The 12,028-nt window shown below is 36.7% G+C and overlaps 1 long non-coding RNA gene across 2 annotated transcripts in view; it reads left to right on the top strand.

Annotated features, from left to right (window-relative positions):
• The window catches only part of LOC137853410 (uncharacterized), a 33,913-nt gene extending 22,651 nt beyond the window's left edge, over positions 1-11,262 (top strand). The window contains exon 3 of one of the 2 annotated variants that reach the window (XR_011094492.1): positions 9,937-11,262. This is a non-coding gene — a long non-coding RNA (uncharacterized lncRNA). Of the gene's footprint in view, positions 1-2,078; positions 4,067-9,936 lie in introns of those variants that run through there. The other variant, XR_011094491.1, reaches the window with a different exon arrangement.
• The last annotated feature ends 766 nt before the right edge of the window (positions 11,263-12,028 follow it).

The following is a 12,028-nucleotide window of genomic DNA, read 5'->3' as shown; positions in this document are numbered from 1 at the left end:
GGAATTAATAGTTTAATTCTACATGTTCAGGTATTGCAATATTCTGATTCCTAATGTAGACATAGCCTATAATCATTAAGTCTTCAATTAAACTATCCTCAAGTTATTAGATTTTTGTTCATATTTTGCTCAAGTGTTAGGCTGCTGCTGGTTTTGGATATTTTTCTTCCCCTCCCCCCCCCCAAAAAAAAGAAAAGAGCTAGCTTTTTGTTTTATGTTTTTTAGTTCCTAAATTAGTGGAAAACACAACTGAATAGCTCAGGGACATCCTGGCAGTGACATATCAGAGCTGTCACCTGATTGTACATATGAAAGTTTTTTTGTTGTTGTTGTTTTGTTTTTTTTCTTTTTCTTTCCACAAGACAATATCTACTGTGATTTGTATTATTATCTGAAGACATCTGAAAATACTTTTGTGATTAAAAACAGCAAGGGCTCATTGCTTAGAGAAAAGGTTTTGAGTTGAAAGGAGAAAAAAATAAAAATTAAAATTAAGATTTGAGATCCAGGAACATCACAGATGAGAATTTTTCAATATTCCATTAATGACCTTGTTGTAAATGTCATGAACTGTAGAACACTGTGAGGGGTCACCAGTACAATGAAGATCATAATATCAGAAAAAATGGATTACATAGGTGACTGCAATATAGAAGAATAAAACATATTTGTGTTGAGTACAGTATCATTTTCCTGGAGAGTAATAACCTGGGAGCTAGATCAGATAGGAGTGAGAAAAAAAAAAAAAAAAAAAAAAGTAAGAACTAGCTATAATAGTCTATCAGGGAATGATACTTCCTCATGCAGCTTCTCCTTTAAAAGGCAATTACAACCCTGGGACGTATCAAGCAAAATGTAGAAACAGAGAAACAATGATGTCTTCATATAAAGAACTCAAAGTAAGACTAAAATTTTAGTTTGTATCAAAATCTTCCAAACTGCTAAGAGTATTCCTCTATTTAAAGACATGTACTTTTCGTAAGATACCTTTTTCTGAGAATCAGATGTTACGGACTCTTGGGAGACCTGTCAGAAAAAGATTTTTGGATCTGGTTCATTTCTCTCCCTTTAACTCTAAGTCTTTTGCCAGTATTATATAGTGTCACCTCCAAAGCTCCTGCTGATACAGAAAATACAGGAATTTTTTCTGAGTGAAACTAGATGTGTAGAAGGAGGTGACGCCTCGCCTTACCATAGAGTAGCTCAGAAGCAATAAGGTCAAAGGCACACATGCAAATCCTTCTACAATGTTGAACTGTAAATATTCACATGCAAATTTAAATGAACTTGAAGACAAATCAATTAGTTTTATTTACTTAAATTATTCATTTATGTCATCTGAGACAAAAGGTATTTGGAGGGATTGTGGAGATGAAGGTGTTAAATTGCAATTTTTGGGACCATATACTCCCCATCGTTGGGATAGCAAAAACTTCTGAATTCTACTCCTTTTGACAAAGTATAATTTCCCATTGAAATACCAAAGGCTTTCCTCCATCAGGGTAAGAGAACTAAGATAAATATATGATCAGTAGATTGTTGAAGACAAATAAAAAACACAGATTTGTGTCGCTGCCATGGGGATTACAGGAGAACCAATTGAAGAAATTATCAGTATCCTCCTTTGCTTTCAGTTTAAAGCCCAAATAATTTAAAACTGTAATAATAAACAAGCAAACAAACAGATATATGTTGATTACATGTAGGATACATCAACCAAAAATAAGCATAAATAGTGGTTAGGTCCTACATCACTGTTTGCTTATCCCTTGTTTCTCAGCCCTTGCAACAGCAGAAACAAACAAACAAACAAACAAAAAAACTGCATGGAATTATGAGTAAACAAAAGACACAGAGTCAAAAATACTTGATGTGAGAATTAATTATCGAATTAGAGTTCCTGTTTTTCAGTTGTAAACAAAAGACTTGGAGTTGAAAAGAGCTAGAGTGGGAATTTCAGCAATGAAGATTCATGTGGTAAAAATGACATCTGCCACCTACAAGGCCTTGTCAGCCTTACTGCATTTAGAATACAGCATAATTCAGAGTTCTGTAATAACATTTTTTTTTTCCAACAGGTCTCCAATCTGTCTAGCATCTAGCCAGTATCAAGGGGTTAGGAGCTACTGTGATGCATGAGATGAGTCATCTGCTGCTGAGATCTTGGAAGCAAGACTAATCATTAACACACATATTGTTGGCAGTCTAAACTGTTCCCATATCACAACCCAGAGTTATAGGAGACAGGAACTCTCACCTTGCCTAGCAGAAACGTCACTGCTCTCTGCATTCTCACCACGGCATTGCTCACACAGTGGAATAAATTGTACTTGCTTGGCAAAACAAAGCTTTTAGTTAGGCCAGCAAGAAGTTTCAGAGTCTCAGAGAACTCGGAGAAATACTTTTTTAGATACTTTTATTAGTAGTATTTTTTTATTTTTTTTTAGACATGGGGACTTTTCCTTTCATGAACAGGTCTTCCTCATATTCCCTGATTTTGGCCAACAAGGTTCACAAAGAGAATGTGCTTCAAAGAGCTATGAGTGGACAAGTACTAAAATTCTGCGTATTCCCACTGCAGTGGCTGTTAACCCTAGTAGAAATTAGGCAGATGCCTGCCCAATATTATTATTAGATTTTATGTTTCACACAAATGATAAATCATTGCTATAAATGTTGGAAATAATTTCTACCGTTAACATTGAGAATACATGAGGTATTGCTCCAAGATGTATTCCATTTACATCTCTTTCCATCCCTTTTCCTTTGATCACTTTTCTTTTTCACGATTTTTGTAGACCCTGTTTTGCTCTTCTTTCCAGAATTAAAACTTCATGTGGTAGTCCAGAGGAGGTCAGATTAAACTTGTATTATGAATACTTTGAAGAGACATTTTCAATCCAAGCAAGTAAACAATTTCCATTTTTGAAATAATAGGAATTCATATCTGCCAACATTACATTCTGTCAAACATTGAATAGAGTTAAAAAAAAAATAATAAAAGAAACATTTAGTTTGGTCCTAAAAAAAAAAAAGTATATATATCTTTAAGACATTATACATTTTATTTTATTTTGTTTTAATTTTTTCTAATACATTTTTTCCTAATCATTAATGTAACATTGTTTTTGGAAGTTACTAATTACACTACTCTGATAACCACATGGGACCTTAATTAAAGATTGTAATACACTGCAAAATGTACATGTGTATAATGAAAAGGCAATTAAAATATGTTTTTAGATAACTAGGTTTTATTGCTTAGACTAAACCAAATAGATACATTTTCTTAAAAAAAAAAAATAAATAAATAAAGTCATGATATTTCTCTGTGTTGCAGTTGTTCTCTGCTATCCAGCAGTGAAAACAATAATTATTATCAGTTCTTCATGTTCTTAAAGTTGGCAGTGATATTAGTTTGCATGAAGAATATAGCCATGCCAAAACACAGTTATCACTTTAGAGGAGAGGCTGCCAAAGCCTCTGGTGAGACTTGCCAAAAAAACAGTCACAGTAGGGTGTCTTTAGGAGCTCTCTATCCCTGTGCGTATAGGTCTTGCTCTTAAGGATAATCACCTGCCACTGAATGGAGCTATTCACTGAGGCCAAGGGAGTGACTTAAATACAGTCTCAAGCCTTTAAAAGCTGCAAAGGTGCCAATGCTCTCACTTTATCAGGAGTCTCCTGACACTTGGTTAACTTGGGCTCAGTGCCACATTAACACTACCACCCAGCCTTGGAACTGAAGTTGCTTTGTAGCTGGCCAGCTGGAGCTTGGGATAGGTTGACACTTGAATCTTTATATCTGCATCTACAGCCTTATTCTCAGCCTTCAAATGTATCTAAAAATGGAATGGAAATGAAAAGAAAAGAAAAGAAAAGAAAAGAAAAGAAAAGAAAAGAAAAGAAAAGAAAAGAAAAGAAAAGAAAAGAAAAGAAAAGAAAAGAAAAGAAAAGAAAAGAAAAGAAAAGAAAAGAAAAGAAAAGAAAAGAAAAGAAAAGAAAAGAAAAGAAAAGAAAAGAAAAGAAAAGAAAAGAAAAGAAAAGAAAAAGAAAAGAAAAAGAAAATCTTACTGGAAATCTATGTCCCACTCTTTTTATCATCCCTCTTCTACATTTTACATGAGACAAGGTTAACTGAGCCCAGGAAATGAATATGGTATGGTGAACTCATATATATGTCACTCAGCTGAGAGCAAGTAGCTAGTTTCCATGAAAAAAATCTTGCTCTGATGTGAAAGAATTCAGATGAAAAGAGTGAGATGCTTATTTTGAGAGCCTACACACCTTGGGGGAATAAGCACCAAAGGGAATGAGTTTGAAAAGTGGTGATAAATTCCACTCCCTGTCTAGGCTGGCAGTTAAACCATTCATCCAGTACGCAGATCTTCAAATCTTGAGGCAATTGATGCTTCCTTCTTCCCCATACAGCAGTGCCTCTCTGACCTCCTAAGAGAGGAGCAGGATTTTGGTGACAAGAGTTACTGATAAATTTTTGCCTTTGCTCTTGAAATTAAGTCATTGTATGCAGAAGAGACAAGTGACTACAAAAAAAAAAAAAAAAAAAAAGTTCTCCAACAGTCCTTTGAGTGGGAGAGAAATGGAATTCTAGTTCTCTCTCAGAATAGATATGTATTTCTTATGCCATTCAGTTACAAAGACCGAAGGATAGGAATATTTCAATGGGAGTAAACACCTGGGGAAAAAAAAAAAAAAAAAAAAAAAAAAAAAGACAGATTTCCATCTTTCCTATTAAATTTGGTAACAATTCAGAGACTTAAAAGTCTAAGTAAGTGACAAGAGTCACTTACTCCCGCTTCACATCAGTGCCACCTCAGCAGGCAGGTGGAACATGTCCTTTTCTGTGGCTGTCATTAAGGCTGTGGACAGTGTTAGCCCAGGGCTGGAAATGGACCTCCAACTTTTATGGAAAAAAAAAAAAAAAAAAAGTATTCTGTGTATTAAGCAGATATGAAAAAAAGTCATTCCCTTTTGCAGTTTTCACCACAGCAATATTTTCAGACTTTTCTGGAAAAGTAGCTAGCTCATTGACTTACTACCCTCTGATTAAACCACAATCACATCAGAATTTATCCGGGCAATGTCTTTAGCAGCCAGCTCTAAACAAGCATGGCTACTTTCAGCAATAGCAAACTTTAAGCCATAGAGGAAGGCTAAAATTTTATAGAGAGACCTAAAATTTATACATCTATTTTTTTTGAGGATTAGGCAGTGCTGAAAAGCGATGCCCTAGATAATGGTCTGGGCTGTAGGCAAATTTGGGCTTCTAAATACAAATTAGACTGACCTTAAGTGATCTCTAAATTCTCTTAGTTTCATGTTAGGCCTAAATCTTTGCCCGTAAGCTCTTTCTTGGATCTAGTTTCCAATGTTAGGCCCTCAAAAAAGACTTCTTTGTTTCTTTGAGTTTTTAACAGATTTTTTTTTATCATTATTTTTAATTTTTTTCAAAGAAAGTGTTTCTGTATGGAAAACATTTGTGATGATTTATATATTTCTGTAGTAACCCCCTAATTCATTAGAAGCATCATCTCTGTTCAGAGGATTACTATGTAAATGTATGTGCATAAATCTAAGGAAGTTAACTTTTAAAAGGGACAGACACTTTGGTTTTTAGAAGCATTTTTATTTGTAATGTTGTTTCCAGCTGTGATAAATAAAGGTCTGAATTGCAGTGGAAAATGGAGAAATCGAGACCCTGATCTTGTGCTGAATTCCAAGTGTGTAAGAGGTTTGCCAACACATAGTTCATTGAGGATCAGGGCCCTAAAACCTGAACTTCCAAGGGCTGACTTTTTTATTCTGCAGTGTTCAAATGGACTGCTTAAAAAACCTATAAATGCTTCATCTAGACAGCAGGGCACCATTTCAGGAACTGATTGCCCATTATAGTACTGACAATAAAATAGGAAAATACCCCAAGGGAGAAGGAGCAGGGCCTTATGACTTTCCCATTGAACTCAATGTGAAACTTATAATTTCCTGCCCCCACTTTGCAGGATGCATTAGTTTCCAGTGGTCGTTGCATTATGCTCCTAAGCCTCTTTCAAAGAAATCTGAAATGAGGGGGTTTATTACAGTAGAAAACCAGACAAAATCATTGCAGAAATATGAGTCCCACTACAATAAAGATTTCTTTGATATACACAATATATATATATTTTTTTCTTCATATTGGCCCAGAATTAATCAGCTAGAAATAATACTCATTTGATTTACATGTTCTGTGCTAAATTGTGAAAATGTTCTTGCCATACATAGAAGTGAACATATCTGTTTGAGATCTAAAATTTTGTTTCTTTCAAAGATCTTTTAAAATGATCTCTGAAACAATACTGAGGCAGAACATAGCACACTCCTGTACAGATTCACACACTCTCTGTCATCAGAGACAAGAAACTGATATACACCCTCCTCCTCCCCACACTGAATCTCCTCCGTGAAACTTCCAGCCGTCTGCGGTTGCAGAGAGCACCTGTCTGGATAATGTGAAGGGATAAGGGAGTATGTTAAACAAGGGCAGAGGGAATTGGGGAGGGATGCAGGAGACACAGAGCTAATTGAAGCAAAGCATTTTATTAATCTAGAGTGCTGTCTCCAGGCATGCCTGAAATCTAAATAATGATACTGAACTTCAAAGGCTTTATTCTCTATTCCTTGTGCGCTCACTACTCCAATTTAAGTCAATGGAACCTCCGAGTGTATAAAAACCAGAATCATACTGTAAGCTGTAAAAATCAGTTATCAATAAAATCTTATACTGTTTACAAGAAAACAAACAAACAAACAAACGAAAAACTATCTGGTCAATTCTTTTCCGTCTATTGGTAGTATGGGTGGCCTGAATGTCAAAGTATGAAATTCTGACCCTCTGGAGAGCCATATATAAGCGTAGATTTCCTTTGAGACTTTATTGTTTTCCAAACGATTTGTTCTGCTGATGTGTTCTGCTGATGTTGGACACTGTGGCATATCAAGAATTGTATAGAATCTGGCTACAGAGTTGTGTAGCTTCTCAGGTGTGCTTGGGGATTTGGCTTGTGCATTTTAAAACTCTTCTGTTGCATCTTTGCATCTTGAATTATGTTAGTTTAATTATGTGAAAGTTAATTACTTGATGGTTTCATAGTGTTTTGAACTGTAAGGTATTCTGAACATGAGTGTTATTAAATATAATATACACTATTTTTATTTCATGTTTATTTTTCAAAATTCAAAGAACCAGTTTTCTTCTTCCTTAAAGGATTTCACTTATGCAAAGACACATGACCCAGGTCTCCATCTGCCTCTTCAAGGTGTGCTCTTAAGGATGTCATTTGCTGAGACAGGGGGCACAGCATGAGATGCTGCTGCACAAAAAGCCCAGTTATTGTTACCTTCAGAACCCAAGATCCCAGCAATTTATCATTTCTGCTATTTCCTTCAGCAACAGCATTGAAATGGACATCCTAGCACTTAGCTCTCTTTGAACTGTGGAGAAAATGTTCTTATTCAACTTCACATACAATTCCATGTGTTAGGTAGGATATAGTCACTGAATATGCTATGGGAGAGAGTAAAGTATAAAGTGGCTAAGTGTCTTTTTCAATTGCATTTAAATATTAAAATTTACATGGAATGTTCTAGGTAGATTAGAATCTTAAAATTTTCCTGGCAGATCGTTTTCTAAACCTTTCCTTTGGCTTAAAACATTAATAATAATTGGCTGGCTGATATTTTTTTAATGAGAAAAGTATTTCATGGAGATTGGGAGTTCATCCAAATCAATAGAATTTGTAAGAAAACGTCTATTTTAATTAAATTGACTAGATTCCATGATCACAGCATCCGGCAGGAGAAAGTTAGTCTCAAGCTTTATTTGCTTTGTTTTACAAGTAAACCAAACTAAAAAAAATGTTTTCTGTTTGAAAGAATGCACTGGGCAAATGTACATGGCAAGGTTTCAGTAGCAGGGAAGCTGCAGGTGTGTCCTCTGTGAGAAGAGACCAGAGGCTGCCCCAATGCTGGACAGAAACTGTTTCAGCCAGCTCTGACTGACCCACCACAGGACACAGCTGAGCCTAGCAGTAACTCTGGTGACAGTAACTCTGTAACAATATACTTAAGAAAGAATAATGAAAGAAATAAAAATGCTGCACAGGAGCCGGGAGAGAGAGAGGAATAAGCAAATGCGAGAGAACCATCCCTGCAGACCCCAAGGTCAGTACAAAAGGAGGGCAGGAGATGCTCCAGGCAGGAGAGCAGAAGTTCCCCTGCAGCCTGTAGAGATGTCCCTCGTGGAGCAGGCTGTCCCCCTGCAACCCATGGTTCTCACATGGAGTAGATCTCCATGCTGCAGCCCCCCCCACCATGGAGGAGCCCCCAGTGGAGCAGGTGGATGTGGCCTGGAGGAGACTGCGGCCCATGGAGAGCCCCTGCAGGAGAAGGCTCCTGGCAGGAACTGTGGTCCATGAAAGGAATTTTACTTTGGGGAAGAGTGTGAGGAGGGAGGAACAGCAGAGATGAAATGCTATGAACTGACCACAGTTCCACTCCCCATCCACCTACACTGCTTGGGGGATGAGGTAGACTCAGGAGTGAAGCTGAGCCTGGGAAGAAGGGAGGGTGGGGTGAAGGTGCTTTTAGTTTTGTTTTTGTTTCTCTCTATCCTATCGTATATTTAATTGGCAGAATGTTAAACTAATTATCCACGAGTCAAATTTGTTTTGCCCAAGATGTTCGTTTGTGAGTGATCTCTCTGTACTTCATTCATTCCATGAGTTATTTGTCATGTTTTCTCCCCTTGTTCTGCTGAGGAGGTGCAATGAGATTGCAGCTTGAAGGGCACCTGGCAGCTACCCAAAGTTAACACACCACAACGAAGCTTAGCATTTTTGTCTCAGGTATTCATATGGGGATTCGTATTGTGAAATTTTCCAGAAAAAAAATTAATGAGTGCTAATCAAACATGAATTTTCTTCTTTACTTAAAGAAAAAATAAAAATAAAAAAGTTGCCACAGAAGATAAAAGCTAAATTAGCTCTTTTTCTGAATGTCTTCTCTTCAGTGTTCTATAACTAGCTTGTTAAACAATTACACATGCCATTGCACTTGGGGGGGAAGAGGGGGAAATCTTAACTGACTAGTTTCAGTCCTCTGTTGACTCCATCAAGTTAGAGGGCAGAGAATCATGTCTCTTATCTTCTAATTTCAATAAACTTTCTATATGCCATTTGAAATACTGTTTGTTTGTTTGTTTGTTTTTAAGTCTTTTTCCTTTGCTTGCTGTCTTCAGAGATAAAAGAGCAGTTATTATTCCAATAGTTTGACTCTCCTTAGTGTAAAGCACACTAGAAACGTATTGGAAACTACTTCTTTATCAAATGCTCCTCTCTCCAAATGCTTTCTCAAGGGAGAAAAGAGAATTACAAAGAAGCTGCTGATGCTGTTTCTGAAATATTTCTGTAAGCAAAACATCTAAGAATATTACAGCAGTATTTATTAGCTTGAAAGAGAATGTGGAAGGGAGAGACCACAACAAGGCCCCAAACTGGATATATTATTTTAGTAATGCAGTTCACATTAGTATGGCCAACACTTTTCATGGACAACCTGACCACCGTCTGAAAATAAGAGTGAATATAAAACAATTTGCATTCACATAGGTAGGGGTGATGTACTTCAAGCACAACATGATCCACTATCCATAATAAATCCTACTAATAAATACAAAACAATTTGCACAAATAGTCACAGCTGGACTTGGTGATCTTAGAAGCCTTTTCCAACTTAAATGATTCTTATTCCATGATTCTATTCTATAATTCCATGAAGTTAGTGAGTGCATTTGAGTGGATGAATTCAGACATATGCTTAAGTCTTTTCTCCAATTTAAGCTTATTAAATAAAAAAGGCACTTTCATTTTTTCTAAACAGAATTCCAGCACCACTAATGGACTCAATGTTCATCAGGTGGAAGGAAGATGGGAAGGAGAAGGGGAATGATCATTGTGGGATAATCTACACAGAGACAGAAGGAATACCAGCAGGGGTGAGATGGAGTTAATGCCACACAGAGAAGCAGCCAGTGTGTCCAAAACATCTTGGCAATACTGATGTGTTTCCAGGCTATGGGAGATTATAATACAGAGAGAAGTTCCTATGAGACTAAACTGGGGAATGTGTGCTGGGAAAGAGACTCCATCTGGGAAAAGTTGCTTGTGGTAGGAGAAATGCAAGAGCAGAAATTATTGAATTGAAGAGATACCATTAAGGTCAGCAGTGGGTTTTCTTTTTTTTTTTTTTTTTTTTGAGACAGTGTTGTTCTGGTGTGACAGAGGGTCACAAAGCAACTTGCAAGGCTGCTGAGATACAGTGTTGGGGGTAAAGTGGTGTGAGATTTGTTGCCAGGCTGGCAAATTCCTGTGACATCTTTCAGGGCCACTGGAATTTGAAATGTATTCAATGCTATTATTGGGCTGAACGATAACATTGAAAAAAAGAAAAAAGAAAAAAAAAAAAAAAAGCATACAGCACTGTTCCATTCCATTGAAATTTATCTGGCTTTGCTAATGTTTGCTTAATGTGTACTAGTGCAGTGGATGCATTGTAGAGAAACCATTACTTCAATTACGAGACGTAATAGAAAGTCTCTAAAAGATTTTTTAATGATATTTTTATGTTAGTATCTAGATATATAAAGAAATAATGCTTTTACAGTTACTTTTTGCACATCAGACTAAATTACAATAAGAAAATAACTAATTAAAGTAGGCAGTTGGTCTGTTGATTTTGTCATGAATTTTTCTATTAATCCTCCTTCCTTCACAGGTTTCCAGTCAGAAACAATGTTCAGTGTGGAGAGAGCAAGAGCTAGAAAAACAGAAACTAGATAGAAAAAAGGAGCCACAGTGGAGGGGATGGGAGTTGGGGGGGGGGGGCGGGGGACAGGAGTGTTGTAATTGGTTTCAGTGGTATCCTTCAGTCCACACTCACAATTCTTTACATCCCTGCAAAGCTGCTTCTCATTTTTTTTTTGGGTAGATGGAGAAGTTCATGCTCTGGCTGTCCAGTATGAAACATACTGACTCTGAAGTCAGGGCTGAACATGTTTGTGATTGTAGTTGTGATCCCAAAGCAGGATCAGACAAGAGAAAAAATGACAGTGTAGCCAGTACTTGGGGTGCTATAGACAATATTTGCAACTTCTCAAATCAGGCACCTGAAACAGCAGGGTCTGTTTTTTTCTTTCTCTTCTCTCTCTTCTCTCTCTTCTCTTCTCTTCTCTTCTCTTCTCTTCTCTTCTCTTCTCTTCTCTTCTCTTCTCTTCTCTTCTCTTCTCTTCTCCTTCTCTTCTCTTCTCTTCTCTTCTCTTCTCTTCTCTTCTCTTCTCTTCTCTTCTCTTCTCTTCTCTTCTCTCTCTCTCTTCTCTTCTCTTCTCTTCTCTTCTCTTCTCTTCTCTTCTCTTCTCTTCTCTTCTCTTCTCTTCTCTTCTCTTCTCTTCTCTTCCCACAAAGAGTTAACAAAGTATATTACAAAAAGAGAACTTGAAACCCAGTGGCATCCATGAGCCATTTTAAAGTCTTAGTCAGCTTTTTGAGCAAACCACCAGTTTCCCCAGATTTGTTAGATTTCTTTGCTGTAGAATCTACACGCTGTTACAGATGGAATAACATGTTACTTAATCTTTTCACAGGACATTGGCAGCTCTTCTTGGAATATACAACTGTAATACCTTGATCTTTTCAGAGGCAAATAAAATTGAATAGGTTAACTAGTACTTAAGTAGCAAATAATTAAGATCAGTCGTGATAGCGGAACATGAGAATTTATGATGTTTGAAGTTCTACACATAAACACTGTGCAGTGTCAAACACTGTCACTACACAGAAACATCTTATATGACAAATTATTGCATAAAGAATAGTGTTTCAACTATTTTTGTGATACAGAATGTAAAGAACTGCCATGAAATTATTAAGTTTTCACCTTGCTTAAATGTCTCACTTAGACAATGTCTTACTTAGAG

This window comes from Anas acuta, chromosome 1 (assembly GCF_963932015.1).
Source record: "Anas acuta chromosome 1, bAnaAcu1.1, whole genome shotgun sequence".
In the NCBI taxonomy this organism is placed as follows: Eukaryota; Metazoa; Chordata; class Aves; order Anseriformes; family Anatidae; genus Anas; species Anas acuta.
The sequence above is the reverse complement of the archived record's forward strand: the minus strand, read 5'-3'. Positions and strand labels throughout refer to the sequence as shown.